The sequence below is a fragment of the Rhineura floridana genome, chromosome 6 (assembly GCF_030035675.1).
Source record: "Rhineura floridana isolate rRhiFlo1 chromosome 6, rRhiFlo1.hap2, whole genome shotgun sequence".
In the NCBI taxonomy this organism is placed as follows: domain Eukaryota; kingdom Metazoa; phylum Chordata; class Lepidosauria; order Squamata; family Rhineuridae; genus Rhineura; species Rhineura floridana.
This window is the reverse complement of record NC_084485.1, coordinates 69462711-69482165: the sequence shown is the minus strand read 5'-3', so window position 1 is coordinate 69482165 and position 19455 is coordinate 69462711. Positions and strand designations below refer to the sequence as shown.

The following is a 19455-nucleotide window of genomic DNA, read 5'->3' as shown; positions in this document are numbered from 1 at the left end:
ACATTGCCAGAGAACTTCAGCTGTGGGGCAGTATATAAATGTAATAAATAATAAATAAACATGTTTCTCTGCTGCTGAGAGAGCCGCACTAGTTGCCAATTAGCTACAAGGCCAGGTTCAAGGGTTTTGTGTTAATTCACAAAGCCCTAAACAACATGGGCTCAAAGTACCGTGTGGACCGTCTGATCACTTGTGCTCCACCTCATTCACTGAGATCCTCTGATGGGGTACTTCTGGTCCTTTCCATTACCCCTGAGTGAGGTGTGGTTGGCTTTCACCAGGGACCAAATATTTACTATGGTAGGCCCTGGCCTGTGGAAGTCCCTAGCAGTAATGGTTCAGCAGGAGCCATCCCTGCCTTCTTTTAGACATGTACTGAAAACTGTATGGTTTAGACAGGCCTCCACAATAAGATTTTCTCTTTTTAACCAACCAGTATGTTTTATTTGAGTTTTGAATTGTGTTTTAATGGATATTTTTTACTGATTTTATTATATTTTATATGTTGTACATTGCCTTGATACACTTTATGAAAGTGTGGGTTGTAAATATTTCAATAAATAAATAAACAATAACTAGTTATGCAGTATTTCAAGGATCCCCTGATCATTTACATTCAAGGCAGATGCTATGTCAATGAGTGGATTGGAATAGCCTTTACAAAGCCTTAACAGCTAGTGTAGCACAGTGGGGAGGAGAGCCTGACTAGGAGTCCAGAGTCTGTGAGTTCAAATCCCCGCTCATGTCTCCTGGTTGTCAAGGGCCAGCTAAAAATCACCCCCACAGTGAGTGGCTCAGGGGTTACATGTCCTGCCACCAGTGCAGCCGTGGGCAAGCTGCATAGTCCCAAGGAGCCCAGTTGCCCCCCAGCTGGCAGCTGTGGACAAGGAAGGGGCTGGCTTGTGCAGCTGTGTGGCAAGCTGAGCAGGCCCTAGCCAGCTGGGGAGGACTAGCCTCAGAGGGAGGCAATGGTAACCCCCCTCTGAATACCGCTTGCCATGAAAACCCTATTCATAGGGTCACCATAAGTCGGGATTGACTTGAAGGTAGTCCATTTCCATTTTCACAAAGCCTTTCATTTGTTTATACGAGTTGTGGTGACTCATCTCAGAAAAACAGGATGAAGGGAGTCTCTGTATGTGCGTGCACACATATGGGGATAAACTCTGACTCATGGCAGCAAGAGAGCCAGAAACTGACCAGTGACTGGACAAAACAAAAATTGTGTGGGTCAGTAAGGTTGTTCAAGAGTCAACAACACAACAATTTAGGAACCAACAGAGAGTAAGGAAGAGAAGCCACTGAATCCATTAGAATCCTGCTGAAAGGTTTAATCAAAGGGAAGAACTGCTGGCAGTGTGTGTGTGTAAGATTCCCTGATCTTCATAAGGTTCAGTGCTAGCAAAAACTCAGAGAAGGTAATGCTTTCCACTCTGTTCCACCCGCTGCTTCACTGAATGGACTCTGAACCTGGAAGCAGATCTGGCAATCTTGGTCTATTAAGCCAGGTGTGGAGAAACTTTAGCCCTCCAGATGTTGCTGAACTACAACTCCCATCAGCTCCAGCAAGCATGGCCAATGGCCAGGGTTGATAGGAGTTGAATTTCAGCAACATCTGGAGAGTCAAAGGTTCCCCACACCTGTATTAAGCACTTTAAAGCAATGTCATATTTCTATCAAACTTTAAAAAGTAGGGAAATTGGGCAGCTATAGTGAACGCACCAGGGGAGCAGGAGACCTGACCTCCTCTCTGAGATATTGGACTGCCCTACAAATTTGCCAAAATGCAAACACAATTTAGGTTGGTCTTTCACAGTCCAATCCACTTCTTGTGTAGCTTGGAAGAATTTGGTAACATGTGCCTCTGAGCATATGGTGAGTGGTGGCAACACCTGCCATCTCCAAAGATAGAGAATTATAGTTGTCTCTGTTTGTTGGTGTTCTTCTTACATTGCTTCTTTCCTGTGTTACTAATGTTTCTACAGAGAATGTGAACTAGAAAATTTTATTTCCCTCACTGTTCATCCCAGAAATCTGTGTCAAATTTATTTTTATTAATTTCAAAGCCTTTTTATTGGGCAGTGTCATATGATGGTGAAGACAGCTTTTTGTGCTTCAAACTAGAGGTTATGTTCTATTTCTATTTTGGGTGCATTAACAGTTGAATCTGAAACTGCAGTTTGATGTAAAATCAGATTGATTAGAATATGTTGCTACTTAAGCAATGAATCTAGTATTGGAAAAAACAAACTTGGCCTGCCCAAGATGCATGTTTTCTGCCTGCTATGCTTCAACCACTCCGCGTAAGGAAAGGTGGGCATGGTCAATAAAAACATAGAGCACACCTAGAAATTTGCTAGAATGTATTTCACCTCCCACTGTTTTATTTCGTGCAAACTGAGACACTCCTCATATCCACTGGAGACTATTCTGCGGAACAGTCAGTGCCGTTATTTTTTGGAGTTTTTTTAGTGTAAATTTTGCAAAGTGTTGCTGTACTTCATATATTCACAGAAACAGACAGAGCTTGGAAGTAACTCGTTATTTTTAACGAGTTACTTGTAATTCGTTACAATTTTAAATAACAAGTGGGTAATTCCATTACATTTGGCAAGTAACGGAACGACTAGTAATTTCCCTACTTTTCAGCTGCAACTTTAACATTTCCACGTTAGGTTGCACATTACTTGGGGGCGGTAACAAGGGGAATACAGCTCCTGGCTGTGATTGGTTAACACAAGACATGTGCCTCACACTGATTGGACCTCTGCGCAGACTCTCTCTTCCCTCATGATCTGTGTTAGGATGCACAAGGGAAGAGGTGAATAGGCAAGGCCTGCTAGCGTCTGAGAGGAAAAAATGGACGCCGGAGGAAAAAGCCAGGGCAAGGACAACGGAGGAGAAAAGGCAGCAGCAGAATGGCGAAGAGCTGTGGAGGTGAGTGACGATGATTTGTGTGTGTGTGTGTGTGTGTGTGTGTGTGCCCCCCCGTGGCACCGTTCTGCCCCCCACTGCCTCTCCTTGCCTCTGCTGCCCCCTCCATCAATCACAAGGCACTTCCAAAACTTCGGCCTACCCTACTTCTCTTCCTTCCCCCCCTTTTTGAACTCTCCCCCTTTTTTGTATTTTTGTCCTGTTTAATCACAAGACTGAATTGTATGTGGGACAAAAACTGTCTCAGTAATAATAATAATAATAATAATAAAATAAAAATAAAAATAAAAATAAAAAATCATTAGGCGTATAATAAATGGCTTAAGGCTGATTTTTTTGTTCTTGGCAGAGATGAGGTGAGAAGTAGGGTCCTTGCAGCTCCTCCTCTCAGTCCCCCAGCTCTCAAACTCATGTTCTGTGAGAAAGAGAGAGATTCCCAGTCCCAGAGAGAGATACTGTTGACAATCTCTGCTAATATCTATACAAATGTACATAACATGCATCACCTGAACTCACATGATCTAGAGTTACCTTAGATCTTGCAAGATTTGCAAATGAGAAGCAATAGGGTTTTATATTAGTTCTAATTGTCTATTGGGCTATCATAGGTTATATGTTTTTTTCATTTTCTATGGCAAAAACTCCAAATTCAGTGGAATTTATGTGATGTGTTCTAATCATTTGAATTTGGCTAATGAATGCTTTATTCTTTCATCAGAACTTTAGCAGTAGTACTAAAATATTAATAAAAAAGAAAAGAGAAAGAAAAAATACTTTACATACATCATTCAGCTGTATTGCTAATTATAGATATAGATATAAAAGATAAACGGCATTTTGTCAAAAGTATTTTTGTCTACATTTTATACCTCATCCTTGGTTTTCCAAGCTTGGCATGGAATGCTTCTCATACAGAATTAATTTGAAATGCTGCATATTTATTATCATAATCATCATATTCAAAATAAAAAATATATGTACCGCTTTCAAGTTGATTCCAACTTATGGTGACCCTATGAATAGGGTTTTCATGAGGCTGAGAGGCAGTGACTGGCCCAAGGTCACCCAGTGAGCTTCATGGCTATGTGAGGATTTGAACCCTAGTCTCATTTTGTTCTCACAACAACCCTGTGAGATAGTAGGTTAGACTGGCCCAGGCAGGGTTATTCAGTGAGCAAAAATGATGCAAATAGGATCTCTTTTAATTGTGCTATCGACCTGCTTACTTCCACTCTGACTGGGGCATCTTGCAGCATGGGGAAGAGATGGGGGCACATCACAGCTGAAGTTCACCCATATAGGAGCATTATCTCTTGTTTATTACAGAGACGCCAGTTGCAGGTTTTGCTGCTGAGAGCAGCAGTCAGTTAGTGAAAGCGTTCAGAGTTTTCATGGCCAAAGAACCAGTGGAAGCTGCAGGCACCAGTGACGATGATGGTGATAACCAGGAGGAGGAGGAGGCTGAGGTGGAGTTTGTGCCTATCTGTGAGATCCTGGACACAGGACCTGAGGCAGAGGAAGAAGCTGCAGACTCAGGAGAGGATTTTGTTTTACCACCACACCAGAGATGTGCTAGCCACACCCTCAACCTTGTGGCAACACAAGACATAGAGGCCATGCTTTCTGACTCCTCCAAAAGTAGTCTTCTTGGTGTTTTCAAGAAACAGTTTCTTTCCTTGATGGGAAAGTGCAGCAAGTTGTGGTCCAAGCAGAACCAGTCAGCCCAGATTGCTGAGTATATCCGTGCGCAATGTGGTGTGTATCTGAAGGTACCGAATAAGACCAGGTGGAATTCCACCTTTGATGCGTTGAAGCAACTACATGAGCTCCTGTCAACTGTGCCACTAAAAATGCATGCCATAATGGACCGCTGCTCCTTGTCCAGGATCACAGCTGCTGAGATTGAAGTGGTACAGGAATACACAGAGATTATGGAGCCACTAGCCCAGTCCCTAGATATCCTGCAACGGGAGAACGGCATGTTTATGGGGTATTTGCTACCAACGCTCTGCAATCTGGACCGCAAGTTAGAAGGACTGGAAAACAAACCTGAGAGGTACACATACTGTTTTCAGCTGCTGAGAGGTATGCGCGAAGCCCTAAGAAAGCGGTTTGCAGCTATCTGGGAGGACAAGAGGCTTCTTCTGGCAGCCTGCCTACACCCTCGCTTCAAACTAGATTGGCTGGAATCGTGTCAGGCCGCCACCCATACCAACAAGTAAGAACATTAGGGAAGCCCTTTGGGTGGATTACTCCAAGGGAACTGTTGTCTCAAGGGAGGCATCAGAGGGCTTAAGGTGGTAGGCAGGGGCTGGGCCTTTTCTTCTTGGGGCTCCTCATCACAACCTTGGGATGCTGCAGGTAATCCTTAAGGGTCTGCTGTGCTGCCCCATGAGTGTGGTGACTTGGTCACCTTCCTACCTTCCATGTCATCATCCACAGGCTCAGGCTGGACCCTGAACCAGGGGACATGACAAGCATCAGGAAATGAAGAGCAGATGATGGTTTCCTAACATATATGTGTTAACATATCCTCTCTCTTTCTTAGATACACAATGGAAGCCTTGTTGAAAGCTGAAATAAAGATGGGTGTACTTAATGAGGACAGTGATCAGTCTTCAGATAAAGACCAGGAAGGAGATGACTTAGAAGATGACTTCTTTAACTTTCTGCCCCAGGGCAAGAAGTCAGCAGTGGACACTGCTGCGGAGGAACTGGTGAGGTACCTGAGGTCTCCCAGCAGGGAAGTGTCATCACTCCATGGCTTTCCACGTGTGCTGCGGTGTTTTTTGCAGCACAACACAGGCTGACATGCTCTTTGAGCATCTTGTTCTTTTGGGACCGCAATACCTTGTGGAACGCCTCTCCCGCTATGAACCTACCCGTCCACTTCGTTCAGTATCTAAGGCCCTCCTCCGGGTACCAACTCATCAGGATGCCCGGAGGATTGTTATTAGATCTAGGGCCTTTTCTGTGGTGGCCCCCGAACTGTGGAACAGCCTACCTGAGGAGATACGCCTGGCGCCTACGGTACTTTCTTTTAGGCGCCAGGTTAAAACCTGGCTATACTCCCAGGCATTTTAATGTTCAATGTTTCATATTTAACATTTTTAGTTTAATTTGCTGCTATTTGTTATTGCTTTTATTGTAATATTGTATTTTAATCTTGCTTTGTTCACCGCCCAGAGAGCTATTAGCTATGGGCGGTTTATAAATGAAATAAATAAATAAATAAATAAATATTATAAAAGCATTTCAAGTGTAAAATTTGATTTCAAGAGTTGGGGTATCTTCATTACTTGGGGGGATGTGAGATTCTGTTATGCCATTATGTTAATCTTATGGATAATTTTTTTTATTCTACTACCCCCTGTGTGTGTGTGTTTATTTTTAATATTGTTTTAGGCTTCTTAGATGTGCAGCAGCCAAGGCCAGCACCTTGTAGGAGTTTTTTAAAAAAAGTAACTGAAATGTAATTGTAGTGATTACTTTTGAGAAAAAGTAAAGTAATCAGTTACTTTCAGAGCAATTGTAATTGTAACGGTAATTACTACTTTTTTGGGCCAAGTAATTGTAACTGTAATTTATTACTTTTTAAAAGTAATCTTCCAAGCTCTGGAAACAGAAGCAAAAGAAAATGATTTACTATAGGAAACTTCACTAAAACTGTAAAGTAAATTAAACATATTTAAAGTGACTATCTCAGCTATATTAATATACTGTTGCAGTTTCTAAGGAACCAAATGGAAAAACTGGTGATATTTTTGAGTTCTTTCTGAATCTCTACAGAATTCACACATCACAATAGTGACTTCAACTGGGAAGGATAAGAAAGGGAGATCTGAACATATGGGAAGTGGGTGGTTCATGCTGGGAGGTATACCTTACCACATGGCTCTCTGCTATGTTTATTTCAGCTGCCTGTGCCTGTTGTATACTCTGGCAGGGATTGTACAGAACAGTGAATGTGTATTTCAACAAGCTATTCAGTATCCCTCTGAGCTACTCATGAGCTGTTTTCTGCTTCATAATGATCCAGCTGGTAAGGTTGAGAGTGGACGGCTCCTGCTACACATGCTCTGTAGTTATAACTATTTCAACCAAGTCAGATTGCTGTCCTCTTAGGAAGAACAGCAGGCGAAGAACATCACTATGTTGTGTTCTGAAATAGGATGTGGATCCTAGGTCAGGGTCATCAGCTTTTTGTAGCCTTTTCTTGTACCCCAGTTATTTCATGAGCTAGGATGGAGTTCTACTCCCTAAGCCACTGCAGAAAATCATACATCCCCTGCGGCCCAAGTAACTTTGCCAGACCCTGGTTTTTCTCCACTACTTCCCACTGTGATTGGTCACTGCCCCTTACTGTCTCTATATACGTTTACATTCCTTCTTTCCAGCGAACGTTAGTCTTTACAGCAAAGCTCTTGATCAAAGGCTTCACTTCTCGCTTTGTCCTTGCATATTCCTTATTTGCTGTCTGGTCCTACAAGTCTTACCCTGATTCATGGTTCGCATCAATCATTCTGGATATCGGCTTCTCTCCCAGCACCTGTTTGCTTGGCCTGGACTGTCTTTCTGGAACTGACCTCAGCCCCTCCAACCTATATTTTCATCTTGTCTCTCAGACAATTTGACCACAAAAAAGTTTTTTGGAAAAGGCTCATCCCTGTATTTATTTGTTTATTTGTTTATTTATTTATTACATTTATATACCACCCCATAGCCGAAGCTCTCTGGGCGGTTTACATCAATTAAAACATTAAAAACAAATATACAAATATACCTGTAAAGGTTTAGGACAGCCTTTGCCCACTTGGTGCTTTTCAGATGTTTTGGACTACAATTCCCATCAGCCCTAGTCAACTCATCTGATGGGCGTTGTTGTCAAAAACTTCTGGATGGTACTAAGTTGGCAAAGGCTGATCTAGGTCTATCTTTTCCTCCCCCTAAGAAGGCCTAGCCTTGAAGAGTAAGAGTGAGAGGTATGGACTCCTACAGTCTGTGACAAGCTAGCTCTCTCTTATCAATCGATGGGAGATAAGTGGAGCCTTGAGATGCAATGCTTTATTGTTAGAAGTCTCAAGGGAAGGTAGTAATCTACTTTCTTTGTCAGGAAATGCTGGCAGGATATAATGTATATAGTGAGACATATCTGTGACTACTGTTTAGATACAGGTCAGAATCATATAGGGAAATAAAGCAATTCTACAACAAGAAAAGAATGACAGAATATTACCATGTTTCTCATTCCAATTTTGAACAAATAAATAGCATCTATTCCCCTATAAATCTGTTTGTTGTTAACCTTCTATAATTTTGATAATTAGATCACTTGATTATCTCAGCTACTTTCCATATTCTACCCCCAGCCATCCCACCACCATCAACAGTAGGAGGTTTATTATTTTTCCAGTTAGTTGCCATTTTTTTCCAGTGAGCTGCCAAACCAATCCTGGCTGAACATAATATATTTATATTAAACTCTGCATTGCATTATTCTATTTTCCCCTACATTTTCTAAATACCAGTACCTATTTAGATGCTTCAGGCATGGAGTTTGTATAATCACAAGATCTGAGTTTTCATGTCATTCAGTTCAAATTGTGGAAGGACCCACAGTTTCTGAAGTCTTCTGTTGGGGTTATTTAGTATATATTTAGGCATTGCTACTGATATATTCGGTTGAAACCCAAATCTCTATCTCTTTTGTGGGGTTTTCTTCCTTGAATATTGCACCCTTGATTTTTGGTCCAGCTCCCCCTGCCTGCAAAGCTCCCTTCCCTGCCTACTTATTTCTTGCCCAGCTGACTACCTTTAGGGCATGTATGAGATTTTTTAAACCAAACTGGCCTCTCACTTCCTTTAGAGAAGCTATACTGAATACAGCTGTGTCGTCCAGCTGCTGTGTTGCGAATGTAGATTGCATGGAGCATCCAGGAGGCTAAACAATTGAAAGTAATAGTTTCATCCCTGCTCATCTTACAGCTCAACTCACATTTACTGTGCTCTTGCGAAGGAGCAACAATGTGGTAGGCAAAGGCATGGGAAATGAAGAGTGAGATGAACACCATCTAAAGGAATTGCATTATCATTTCAGTGGCCTTGTTTGCATATCATGAAGACATGGTTTGTTTAACCATGTTGTCCCACATACGATCAAACAAACCATGGCTCTCCAAAGTTTGTTTTGTTTTTCCAGATGCTCTGTCTTCAAGGCTTTGTAGTTTAGTGAGCATCTGGGATGGGATGTCATCAAACAAACCATGGTTAACTAAAGGTGCTTAGTTCGCACGTAATGTTAAGCCAAGCCAAGTTTCAGAAGCCAACAAACCATGGTTTCGGTTTGTGGTTTGTTGGCAGTAAACAAACTATAGTTAAGTTGCTGGGCAGGGTTCACACATAACACTACACCATGGTTTGATAAACGGTTATCATTATGTGCAAACCAGGGCAGTGTATGTGCCAAATCCATACAATCCACATTCATGTTCTTCTGGTTTATCTCCTGCACACTACACTGTTTGCAGTTTGTCCCATGCACAGATGTAGATAGGTGAAATGTAAACAAATGGGTACTTATGCTCTCTAATTCTACACAGATAAATGTGATGACAGATAATTTTCAGACTCAACACCAGTTGACTTACTAAGTCAAAAGTCTGCTCATTCACAGACTGGATTTGGCCCATGAATATCAGGCTAAACTAGATCTATCAACAGGTAGCACATGGTGTGGTGGGGCAGCAGCACTCACTGCATCTGACATCCCAACAGCTGAGTTGCTGTTGCTTACCAGGAAGGAGAGGGAATGGGTGAGGTGGTAGGGAGGTCAGTGCAGTGCAAATACACCAGCAAGAGTGCCAGGTTAATCAAGGTACAATTAAAATTATGTCCACAGTTTCATTTATAAGAAACTGGTTTTTTTTCAATAGCTGTACAATTGAACAAGAAGTGTAAAGTTGCATCTTGCTTTCGATTTTGTATGTAATGCCTGTTCCAGGGCTTGGGAGCATGTGCTCCTAACTGTGAAGCTGTTATTGCTTGGTGATTGCATCATTTCAGATTTCAGTGGAGGACGTTAAAGGAATCTGGGGGAGGTAAAAGCTGCTTTCTCCCTAACCTCCCTAATGGTGCCTTTGAGATGGCCATCTCTGCACTAACTGGAAACATCACAAGAGCTTATATGAGGTGGGCTTTACATGGACTAGATCAAGGGTGGACAGGTCAATTGGGATCTACTAGTAGATCTCTGGGTGATTTGCAGTTCATCAGAAAGGATTTTTGATTCCCAATTATTCAGTAGCAACAACAAAGCTAGTTTTCCTACCACAATGAGGCTGCTGAAATGAAGAATGCTAACCAGGAGTGGACTTTTGTGTGAAAGAGCTGTGTGCTCAGTTCAGTTCTGGTACTGAAAACAAATTCCTCAGAGGGACCCTGTTCTTTAATGCTACTGTCTCTCTTTTGCACATGGCTCTGGTTGATAGATCTTGAGATTCAAGTAAAAAAAATGAAGTGGTATGAACCCTTATCTGAGCATATGAACCTGAACACTGCATAACATGTTAAGCTGCACATCAGAAATGAAAATGTATGTAAAGAAAAAGACAAGGGTATGAGGGCAAAGGAAGGTAGGGGAAATGGGAAGATGTGTGTGGGGAAGGAATAAGGAATTGTACTGTTTTACTGTAATAATGTGAAAAACCCAATAAACTATACATTAAAAAATGAAGTGGCAAATCCACCAAGCCTGAAGTCTGTCCAACTCTAGACTAGAGAGTACATTTGCTGGCTTAAGCTCAGAGGACTATATTGATCCAACAGTTGGCACAAACTGCCTCCCATAGCTACATTCTTACAGCACAAACCTAAGCATGTCTACTCAGGAGTAGATCCTGTGGAATACAGTGGGGCTTACTCCCAGGTAAGTGGGGTAAGGACTGCAGCCTGAGGACGTCAGTCCCATTGGGAAGGAGGAGAAAGCAGCTGACAGAAGGAGATCATGCCAGTGCTTTGGGGAAATGATCAAAGCTAACGGAGCACAAGTTATATAAAGTTACAAGGACAATCCCACAGGAATGTCTTTCAGTTTCCTGCAGGAGAAGGTGCCAAAGAATTCATTAGGGGCAGGGAACTAGAGAATGCATACAAGAAGGGGAGAGCAAGCTCACGGACAAAGCAGTCGCTTCTCTCAGAGAGCCGGCTGCTCCGCACTACCAGTCAGTCCATGTTCTCCCAGTCCAATTATTAAGGGCTATTTACACTACAAAGGAATATTTGCTAGTGGAGTGCTGCTGAGGAGAAGAATTACAGTGTGAGAGCAGGGGAGAAATATTGATACTGGTTCTCCAGCTAGCATTCCCTGTTGTGTCCCTGTGGAATTGTGAACAGCCAAAAGGGCCAGTACATCGTTCCATCTGAGTTCAGGGTGTCCCAAAGACTGTTCCTTCCAAGTTTTTGAGTCCATAAAATGAATCACCTTTGGCAGTGGAATTCTCTGTGTGTACAAAACGGGATTCTTAAGAGCAACGCATAGCCTGCTCTTGTGAATAGACAACTGCAATTATTGTTACAGTTTCCTGACATGATAAAACCATGGGTGCTTCCATATTGCAATCAGTAGGCCCCCAAATTATTTTAGATTGGATCATGTCTTAGGATTTATGATTTAGGACCTGGCAATTATAAATATTTATTGTAGTCAAGAAAAATAATTCAAAGCTCTCAATTTGGGTGCCCGCCAAGCAATGTTTTATGAAGTAAAATTTGAGTCAATATCCTGGGACAAAGTCCTGGACTGCGCTAATTTTTGTTGGATCAACTTCTTCCTCTATTTCTAATATGCAAACATCACATTCTTAGATGTGATATCAGAATGACATATCCAAATTTCAAACTGATTTTGTAATGCATGATACCCACTTTGTGGAGTGTTAAAGTGCTCCAGGGGCTCTCTTGTAAACCCAGGGGGCTTTCTTGTAATGGACACCAAAGCCCTGTCCAGACATTCAAGTTGGGTAGGGCAGTGACCCCCAATGTCCCTTTCCCTGCCTACTCCACCCCTGAACTTCCTGCATTGAGCAGGAAGGTCTGAAGAGGACTTCTAGGCACATTCAGCTGAATATGCTTAGAAGCCTCCCTATTATCAGAAACCCCATATTATTAGGGTTCCAGATCGGGGGGGGGGCTTCTAAGTGCATTCTGCCAAACACCATCATCATCATCATCAGTAGTAGTAGTAATAGTAGTAGTATTTATTTACTGCCCTTCACCTTGAGCTCCCAAGACAGGTTACAACAGTTTAAAATAAATCATTAAAATACATCACTGGGTCAAAGGCTATGGTAAAGAAGTGTGTACAGTGAAGTTGCCAGATGCACTTCTGTACAGAGGGAGTTCCACAACTTAGGGGTTACCACAGAGAAAGCCCTCTTCTGGCCACCATCACCCTGGGCTTCTGAGGGCAGTGGAACTACCAAGTTTAACCAACAAAGATTTGGTATTACATGTTTAGAAGCCCACTCCAGACTTTCTCATTCAGTGCACACTGGGGTGAAGCAAGTGGGGATGTTGTGGGCAGGGCAGCACAAGCCCCAGTTACACGGTAAAAACGTAAAGTTTTGCTTCGCCGTTTCCTTTTACTTTAACTTTCTATGGACAGCTTCATGGACAGAGATTCAGTGAGCAACTTAGCGGGTGGTTCACCTTGATTACTTTTTTGGTGTTCATGCATTGATATATTTGGATCACTTAAGAGATTCAACCTGGAAAGTAAGCTCTTCATTTGCTATTGATTTTGTGTTTTTCCACTTGGCAGTAACCAGGATCCATCCTTAACAGTGTTTCTAGCCTTCACAAGTATTTGCTTCAATGGCAGTGCAACAAGATCCCTTCTGCTTTTCCATCCCTCCCCCTTCCAGAAAAGGATAGATACATCACAGCGATCAGAAACGTCTACTGTGCTACACAGACTTCTTTATTTAGAACCCCGTGTACCAGGAACAATAGCACAGCTAGGCTTTAGGGCCAAAGTACCTTGTGAGGGAAAGATATGGCCCTGTAACTTTTCCCCATGGGTGAAGAAGCAACTGGGTGTGTGCATGTTTAACAACAAACGGCAGGAAGGGAAAGGGTTTAGCAGCCCCTCCTCTGTAACTCTTCCATTCTCAGTAGCATTTTTCCAAGGCTGCTTTTCATTAAAGAAAAACATCAACTCTACATCACGTCCAATATGCCTCATACATATTAATTGTGGGAGCTCATATATAAATGGCAGTTATACATTTGGATTTTGTTCAATAGCCAGGATCCAAAGCAAGGTATGTGATTTAGCATGAAATTTCTCAAATGGGAAAAGGCACTGGTGCATGCACACTCGTCCCACCCTCACCACTGCAATGGTACTTTGAAAGTTAGCTGACCTAATAGTTCCATACTGCTTTCTTGAATTGGGAGAGTTGAAAGAACAACTAAAGGGTAGTGCTGGTGGAGTACCTTTGAGTCATGTTTCACCACAAAATCTGCACATTGCTTTGGATCCCAAAACAAAGATTTTGACATGAATTTTCGGCAGAGAGAAATGCTGAAGGTCTGGATTTTGTAGTATAAATCTATCTCTAACTGTTCGTATTAATAATATCCTGGTTCTGATCAGGAAATCCTATGCTGGCAAAAAAACATGGAACTGACCCATCTAGAGAATGACGCTATCTTGCTATGCTTATAAGAGACAACAGCAGTGCAATCTTCCCTTTTATTTACTTGCTAGTATGTTTCCCTTGTGAAAGAATGGCTCATAATCTTGCCACCGAATTTAAAGGGTTGCCATCAAGTATGTAGATTTTTTCTTAAACTTCTAAGTCGATTCTAATTAAGGTCCCATTCTGCCTATATTTGCCTTTGGTTGGGATTTTGTTGTTGTTTAAAGCTATCTCTAGCTTAGGCTAAAGATATCTATGGATTAGGCTTCTTTGGTGCCTGGTTTAGGAAGCATTCATAAAATCACAATATTTTATTTTGATTTTATAAATTCAGATTAAAAGCCACTCTTTAGTTTTGTTGCCACAATCATCATAATGGTTTAAAGTTCCCAAGTTTTTTCAACACCATAGAGTGCTTTTCAATATTCTTGCCTGTGTGGGCTTCTTAGGTCAATTTATGGAACTCTGCACTGAATGTCATGGCCCTCTGAAACTACACGAGTGGCTACATTACAAAAAGCAGGGCTTCCTCAGTGGTGGCTTGCATCCTTTCAAATTCTCTCCCAAGGGGAGCTCATCAACCTTCTTCTTGCTGGCCTTTAGAATAACAGTGAAGGTTTTCAAAAGGTGCTTGGGTGAGCTAGTGTTTTAGGTTAGCTGTATGTTATTCTACTGCTGGCTTGTTGACATTATAGCTGATTTTGCTTATTATCTTTGTTGTATCTGTTTGGTATTATTCTGTGTTGTGAGCCAGTATGTGAACCTGATGCAGGATGAAAGGCAAGACGTGAATGAAATAATAATTAATGAAATATAAAGGACCATCATAATTTAAGGGGAAATGCCTGGACTTGTTTTAACTGAGCAATAAACCAGATATTATGGTATGGAGAAAGCCATAATTAGCAAAGGCCTTCAATGTGGAATATGGTAATCCTTAACACAGGTTTACAATTTGTCTCCTCACATAATCTGGATGGTTTACAGTGCAATCCTGCACATGCTTATTTAGAAGTAAAGCCAGTTGATTTCAAAAGGACTTACTCCCATTCTAACATACATTGGATTGAACTCAATGGAAATTACTTCCAAGTGAATGTGCATGGGGGCCAATTGTTTTAAAGAGTGATTCAAACTAATAGTCTGCTTGTGGCTGCCTTTTCTTTTTTCCTAGTCTGGATTTCTCTTTGCACGGGATGGATGCCTTGTCCAAACTGATCACCATGAGCAGAAAGAGCAATGTAACCTTCTCTCAACTCAAACTGCATTAGACTTTTTTTTTAGTGGCACTTTGTACTTCCTGCAGCATATCTGGTTTAGGCCACAGTGCCTTTATCTAGGGTCTTCTAGGAGCATTAATTGCCACCCTACTGAGCTCCAATGGCAACCTTTAACCCTTAAACTGACAAGGTCCCAAGGCAGCTTTAACAGCTGACCAAGCAAATCCTGCCATAGTCACATTAACAATGATAGCAACAAAGCAAGAAACATAGCAAAACAGTTATCTTCAGAAAGGTTAGGGGCACGTGCACAGTACTGCTACTCATTTTTAAACACAGGACTGCCCTGTACTGCTCATTGAGCCTGGTTGACATTTCCTTCCAGCTGCTTTGAAACCAAAACCTAAACATACTGTAAAGTTAAGAGAGGTCATCATGCTTATAAAGAGAGTTCAAACTCCAAGGTTTTGTTTTTTCAAAAAATGTGATTTGTTGAATAGCACTGGTGGGGAACTTTCTTGCCCCAGCAGAAGGAAATGTTATTACACATGAGCCTTTCAGCAGGCAGGCAGAAGGACATGTGTGTGGATTAAATGCTGAGGAGTTTGGCTGCCAGAGAAAGATGTTATTGTTGTGACGTTCTCCTCCTCCCCTCATTCCCACCCACCCTCTCGGAGAGAATCTCTGAGGAACGGAACCAGAGAAAACACACACAGCTTGGAGGAGGGTCATTTGTATCAGAACCGGACTGGAGTGAGGAGGAAGAGGGGGAGGAAGAGTCCTGGAAGTTAAAATACACACAGGCAGGAGGAAGGTCAGGTGGAAACAGGTAAGCCCTGGGCAGGTGTCCTCTCTGGGAATGCCCTCCCCTAAGAAAATCGAGGAGGGAACCTCTTCCTTAACTAGTAGTCAGATGGGACTTTTCACTGTTTTAACTTCTGTCAGAGTCAAGGGATCAACAAGTATTTCCTGTCTGGTTCTTCAATGGCTGCTTTTATGTCAGTTGGTCTTGCAAAAGTTCTGGCAAGCAAACAAAAGAAAACAAAGTTGCATGTGATGCTAATTATGGTGATTAAAAATGCTAAGACTGTTTCCATGGCAGCAGAACTGAGGGAACCCCTTTTTTTCTCTGGCATGGCACCCACACCCACATACATCTCGGATGCTTATAGCCCTTGCGGGAGCAAGGTGAGTGTTTCAGAAGTCTCATCATCTGTAAGCTTGATTCATTGAAGAGACACATCCAGAATTTGGGGGGGGGGAGAGTGTGGGGCAGCAGGACAGATTCCAAGAATGTGAATTTTATTTCCAGAAAGAAATATTAGGTTGCTGGGGGGGGGGTTCCTTCTAAGCAGCATCTGCTAATTCTGCGTTCTCTGTACGTAAAGAATTTGTTTGCTGTTTTATATCAGAATTTGTAAACAGTTTTGGATAGGAAGGAGTTAAGAGTCCCTGAATAGTTCACAATCAAGATTCAATTCTCTTTCTCACTCTTATCCGAGAAAATCGTGTGATGTTTATTTTCTCTTTGACGGATACAGATTCTTTGCATGTCTTGAGAGATGGAGAATTTAGAGCTCTGAAGTAGGGCTGGTTTCTTTTGCCAAATAAATTCAGAGACTAGATCCCCAGTTCCAATCCCTAAAGGTTTCTAGACACCTAAAGGGGAGAACATTTGGAGTGAGATGTAATTTCAGAATTGCAATTCCACAAATACTTATTTGGGAGAAAGTCCCATTGGATTCAGTGGGATTTATTCATGAGTAAATGCGCATAGGCTTGTGCCATACATCTGTAATCCTATACACACTTTCTAGAGAGTGAGCCCCATACAACACAGTGGGTCATCTTCTAAGTGAACATGCATAGGTTTGTTCTGGTACACACCAATATTCACGTATTTACTTGGAAGCAAGTCCCATTGATTTGAATAGGTTTTACTTCTACATAAGTATATGTAGAAAAGCCCTGAACTTTTTCCTGATTCACTCCCCATCTCCCTAATAATAAAGTTACTTGCAGAACAATCCTATACATGTCTACTCAGAAGTACGTCCCACTGAGTTCAATGGAGCTTACTTCCACAGGTGATATAGGACTTCAGCATGAGCTTTACAATTATTCAGTTTCAGATAGATAGATAGATAGATAGATAGATAGATAGATAGATAGATAGATAGATAGATAGATAGATAGATAGATAGATAGATAGATAGATAGATAGATAGATAGATATTGAATTAATACTTCCTTAGGTAGTAACACACACTCCTGGTTCCCAAACAGTGATACATGTTTTTTGAGATTATTAGTCCTTGACCTTTGGTCAAAAAAATCTGGTAGCCCATTTCAGGTGCTGTCCATAGATCTGGGGAGAGTCCTAACTTCCTGAAGATGAGGGGGTCAGGAGAGAAAATAACTACTCCTGGCTCATTGAATGTATACTTTAAGTGTATATACTTGCTTAGAACCCAACCCTTCCTTGAATAAGTAGGTTTGGGGATAACTGAGACATGGTCTCCCTGAGTTTCAGACTCATTGCCTTAGGAACCTGGGTAACCAGTCCATCTTTATCCAGCATTTGCCTGCTGCAGTGGAAGAAAAGCCCACACAAGCAGGCTTATATTGCAAGTCCCTCTTCTCAGTCAGTAGCACTTCCATTCCTTGTGGGTTTAGGAAGTCATGTGCCTGCCAGGGGAAGAGCTGTTTTCATGCAGTATGTGCACTTTAAGCACACACACACACTGCACAGTCTGCCCTTCCCACTGGAATAGGATCCAACTCATGTGATTTTGGTCAGAGATTAGACATACAGAAGGGGAGGTTGGGAGCCTTTCCCTCCACTATGTAAAAAGGGGGAATAGATGAGACTGATATATAAGGAAGAAGTAGGATTGGAATTGTATAGCCACTTGGCCCAGGGGGAGAAGGGACAGTTCAAGCAGCCAGGCTGAATTATAGTCAGTGCAAGCAAATCAGAAATGCAGGAGTTGGGCTGTTAGTGCTTTGGACTGCCTTGCCTGTTCTTTGGGCCTGGAAAAGAATGACTGGCAAGAACTGGAACCAAGTTAAAGTTCCAAAGATATCTGAGGCTGCAAACATCAGCAGCAAAAATAAGTTAGCAAAATTATCAACAATAGCCGGTGTTACCATACTGGTTAAGTGTGTGGGTTGTGAGCCAGGATGCCCATGTTCCAGACCTCATCACAGTCACAAACTTGCTAGGCAGCCATAGGCAAGCCACTATTTGCTCAGTCTGAGCCGCTGCATGATGTGCTTTAGTTTGAACACTCAAAAATAATGTTCATTATTGTTATTGATTGTTGCTGCTGAGAGCTCAGCCTTTGCATCTCAGAGGGCATTAGGCAGCTTTTGTTTAGGGGGGTTGGGCAACCTGTTTCAGTATTGCCAGTGCCTGAGGTGCATACATGGGGAAGAGTTGTAGCTCAGTGTTAGAGCATCTTATTTGCTTGCAGAAGGTCCTGGATTCAATCCCTGGCATCTCCATCCAGGTAGGGCTCAAAGAGCTCCCTGACTGAAACCATGGAGAGCTGCTGCTAGTCAATGGGATAGCCAGCAAGATGTCCAACAAATGTTGTTGAACTACAACTCCCATCATCCCTAGCCAGCATGGCCAATTGTCAGGGATTCTGGGAGATGTAGTCCCACAATATCAGGAAGGCACCATGTTGACTACCCCTGGTGTAGACAGTACTGAGCTAGATGGACCAAAGATCTAACTTGGTATAAGACAGCTTCCTATGCACGCTGCTTCAGCCTGCAGACTACTGCAGGATCAGTGGAGGCTATAAAGCTGGCTTCCACCAGTGAGTCACTGGGAGTATCCTTAGGGCAAAAGGGACACATCTTTTCTCAGGATATTCCCTGCACTCCCAAGCTGTGTATGCTACAATGCCAGGCCAAGAAATCAGGAAATTCTCATCTAAAGGCATGTTCTCAGGGCAGACCTGTTGCCGGTACTGTACTCTTGAATTTTCTCATTTTATCCTCTGCAGCTGAACAGGAAAAAGACAAAGGAGAGGCATTTTACCATATTGTGGCTGGGAACTGTACATATGCACCAAATAAATGCATGATGTTTGCATTTTATTGTGCTGCTTTTGAAATATAGACTCAAGCAGATGGAAAAATAAAATGAGCCCTTAGGGATGAAAAAGAGCACAGGCATTAAGCAAAGGGTTTTTTCTTTTTCTGTGTTGCAATATCACGGGAATTAGCCAGCCAGTTCATTCCAGATGCTTTCTGTACGGGACACACCCCATCCGCATGCATGTTCAGAAAGCCTTGCCTGTGGAAAAAAGGGGCTGTGGCAGTCAAGACTCCTTTCTTTAACTGCCCCACAAATAATTTGGATTAGTTAATGGTATGAAGGCTCCAGCTGAACACAAACATTCTCCTGCTAGACTTTTCAATCCTTCCAGAATCTGAGGGGAAAGATAATCTTCAGCATCACCTCTTCAAAATCTTTTGGAGAGAGCAGAGGAAGAGCATTCGGCAGGCTATGTTACCAAGAACAAAGTTTCCCTGCTGCTGTTAAGTCTCAGGTACACCCAATGTGGACTGCATTACAGTGACCAAGA

General features: G+C 42.2%; 1 protein-coding gene across 1 annotated transcript in view; it reads left to right on the top strand.

The window, feature by feature from the left end:
- Positions 1-15468: 15468 nt before the first annotated feature.
- The window catches only part of PRELP (proline and arginine rich end leucine rich repeat protein), a 51452-nt gene continuing 47465 nt past the window's right edge, over positions 15469-19455 (top strand). Inside the window, exon 1 of the mRNA XM_061632245.1 lies at positions 15469-15683. The gene's annotated coding sequence lies outside the window, so the exon portion shown is untranslated. The remainder of the gene's footprint in view (positions 15684-19455) is intronic.